General features: G+C 48.3%; 1 protein-coding gene across 8 annotated transcripts in view; it reads left to right on the forward strand.

Annotated features, from left to right (window-relative positions):
• The first annotated feature begins 37 nt into the window (after nt 1-37).
• Nucleotides 38-3,368, forward strand: part of LOC109292109 (histone H2B 5-like) — a 27,895-nt gene continuing 24,564 nt past the window's right edge. For 5 of the 8 annotated variants that reach the window (XM_019509372.1, XM_019509367.1, XM_019509366.1 and 2 more), the window contains exon 1: nt 2,097-2,248. The gene's annotated coding sequence lies outside the window, so the exon portion shown is untranslated. Of the gene's footprint in view, nt 138-2,096; nt 2,249-3,368 lie in introns of those variants that run through there. The other 3 variants (XM_019509368.1, XM_019509370.1, XM_019509374.1) reach the window with 1 other exon arrangement.

Below are 3,368 nucleotides of genomic sequence, written 5' to 3' on the forward strand. Positions count from 1 at the left end.
ACCGCAGAGCCGCGCAGGGCAGCACAGGGCAGCGCAGCGCCCTCCCGGCGGCGGGGGACGCGCCTCGGGGCCGGAGCTGCCAGCCCTTCCTGCACCTGCCCCCGCCGTCACGGACTCGCGTGTTCCCGCGCCGGGCGGTGAGTCTCCGCAGGGCCGCGCGCCTGCACACGGGAGCTCCCCTTCCCATGACTCAGGGGCCTGCTGGAGCCTCCGCTCACAGCCTGGCCTTGACCGCCTGGTTTGCGCGGCACAGGTGCCGGTCGCAGCAAGGCGTGGACTTCCCGCACCCTCCCCTGCCCTCCCTGCTGTTTGGCAAGCAAAGGGGTGACAGGGTATTTACCCAGCCTGCCCCTGTATGGCAGAAGTACTTTCTGCTTCTAACATCTGTGCCCTAAACTGGTGGTTTTCTGCCCCCGGTAAGTGCCAGGCGCGCCCCACTTTGCCTTCTGACCGCAGTAAAATACTAGAGCAGTGGTTCCCGGTCCGTGGTAGGCGTACCACCAGTGGTACGTAGACAGCCTGTCAGTGATACGCGTTAACAGACTTATTTTAATTATTTTACGTGACAACAATTTGCTGGTGGTACGTAAGGCTAAACTGAAAAATTTGCTGGTGGAACATAAGGGTCGTATCATCTTAAACTGGTGCTGCGCCATGTCAGTTTGGGAACCGCTGAGTGGAGCGAGGGTCCTGGTGTGAGGACCTCGGCCCACAAGGGGTGAGAAGGGCTGGAGCTCTGCGGGTTGCCCTGGAGATCTCCGCCTTTCTCCCCTGGATCACGAGGGCTCAGGTTGCAGGACAGCCCGCAGCACGTTTGAGCGGTTCTCCAGGCATCCCGGTTGGGAATCACTGCCCTGCCCTAGACTCTCATCCCTTCTTCCTCCTTGAACATTACTTCTTATTCCTGTCAGAACTCTACCATAAGGGCCACGTGCTATTTTTGGAGGAGCAGAATCACTAGGCACTGAAATATTTGAATAGAAACCAGAAATGTAAGGAAACAAAAGGGAAGGAAGAGCCCTTTAGCCTCCAAAAGGTCCAGGATTGTAGTCCTGCCATCACAATGTAGCCTGGTCGTGCCAGAGCAACTGGTTTGCATGAGAATCATGGAAAAGAAGAAGAATAGCTGCCAGGCAAGCAACAGTATTTTCTTGAAGTTTGGCACATTCATTCTAGACGTAGTGAGGATTTTATGAACCATCCTGATCCGTAGTTTAGGGAAAGGCAGGCGATGTGAAACCATTATGAAGCCAACAGAGTAGTAACACTCATCTTTCCTCTCTTTGGTCTCTTTTATTGTCTGCTTAAGGTCAGGCCATTTCCATTCTCTTCCTTTCTATCTCTTTCTCACTCTGCTTTATCTCCTGTGCTTCCTGGTGCCTGCTCTTGTGGAGGCAGCAGTATCTTTTCTCTCTCTCTTTCAAAAAGTGCTGATCTGAGGAGCCATTTTCTCCATCTTGTCATTTCTTTGGTCCCTACAGTTCTTTTTTTCTCCTCTCTCTGTTCTGCTTTTTCTCCCACCCCCTTTCTTTTCTCAGTGATTATTCCTGTCTTCTTCCATCCTACCCAGTGTATGGTACATATCTCATTTTCCATCCCCTTTTAAGATGTCCTACACCCTTTCCTTCTCTTCCTCTGTCTCTCTTTTGTCACATTCCCCTTTTATCTTTGCCCTCATTCATCACATTCATACTCCCCAATGTTTCTCCCTCTATCCCCACATTTCACATCCCTCTTTGCCACACTTCCCCCTCATTCTGTTCATGTGCTCTTCTTCCTTCTGGCTTAAGTGCTCACGCACATAAATGTAATCTGCTCCAGACCTTCCTTTTCCCAGCTGTAAGTCCATGTTGACTCTCACTGGGAGAACAGGCCTACAGCACCTCCTCCTCAGTATTTTGTTGGATTCTGGTTTTCTTCTTCATCTCTGTTTTCATGCTTTACCACTTCGAGGTCAGGGAATCAAAGGCAGCTGGTGGGGACCTTTGACTTTAATCCTAATGCTATCTATCATTCAATACTAAGGCTAAATGTTAGGTTTTGCTCTTTAAATAAAATGCTTAAGAATCTGATGTAATTAATTTCTTCTTTATAAAAAGGCCACACGGACAGCTGGCTTGAAGTCAAGACCATTCCATCCCACAGTTTTCCACCTCCATTTTTGGCAGCTTACCTGAGTCATAAAGAGAGTGGGGAAATTTGTGTGCCTCCTACAGCAACTCAACATTTTCTTTGTGCTAGTGTTGTGGTGAGTGTTAGTCACCACTCTTGTCATGTCATTTCACAGACCCTTCTGAAGACATGAGCTGTCAGGGATGAATATTTATTTTTTTTAAATATCTGTAACACTATTTGTTAAAGCATTTATCAAAATCTATAACAAAAAATGTATAAGATAGCCTTGTAATGAATCTGTTATGCTACCATTCATTGAGCATTGGCAGTTTGCTTAGCTTGTACAAAGAAAGAAAGAAGATATGGTCTCTCTCCCTAAAATCTTGTCCCTGAAATGATGTGTGACAGTCGAGATTTAGGATTAATCATTTAAAAGGTTAGTCTCAAATTGATGTTTTACCTTCCTAGATCATCAGCAAAAGGTTAGAGAAAGAAGAGTGTTAAGAAAGGAGTAAACTGAGTGCTGGTCAAGGAAAATGAGTTATAATTGAAGATGACAGTGAGGGAAGGATGCAAAGGTGGCAGTAAGATAGAGGTTTAGACAGCAGTGGGAGGGAGAACAGGAAGAAATTAGGACATACTTAGGCAGGAATTTAGCACTTCAAAGGGGAGGGCACAAATCTTTAATGTAGTAGGTGAGAGGGTGTCGCAGAGAAGAATAGGAAGGCTATCATAGTAGTATTTTGCCCCTGGAAGAGGCAAGATATGTGAGGTGATCAGAGAAGGGGAAGTTATAAATGATGAGACTATTTTGAAGTTGAATTCTACCACAGAGCAGCAGGGAATCAATGAGTGGGAAGGGACCTAAATAGATGATCTAGTCCAACCCCCTGCCATGGGCAGCAAGGAGCACTGGGGGTGGCAGGGGTTATAAGACCCCAGCCAGGTGCCTATCCAGTCTCCTCTTGAAGATCTCCAGGGAAGGTGAGAGCACCACCTCTGTGGGAAGCCTATTCCAGGCTCTGGCCACCCTTTCAGTGAAGTTTCATAGTTTCTAGGGTCAGAAGGGACCTGAGCAGATCATCTAGTCTGACCCCCTGCCATGGCAGGAAGAGCACTGGGGTCAAACGACCCCAGTAAGGTGGTCATCCAACCTCCTCTTAAAAACCCCCAGGGTGGGAGCCTGCACCACCTCACTTGGAAGCTGGTTCCAGACCCTAGCCGCCCTGACCGTGAAGTAGCGCCTCCTGATG

Source organism: Gavialis gangeticus, unplaced genomic scaffold (genome assembly GCF_001723915.1).
Source record: "Gavialis gangeticus isolate Ggan-Ray unplaced genomic scaffold, GavGan_comp1, whole genome shotgun sequence".
NCBI classification, from domain to species: domain Eukaryota; kingdom Metazoa; phylum Chordata; order Crocodylia; family Gavialidae; genus Gavialis; species Gavialis gangeticus.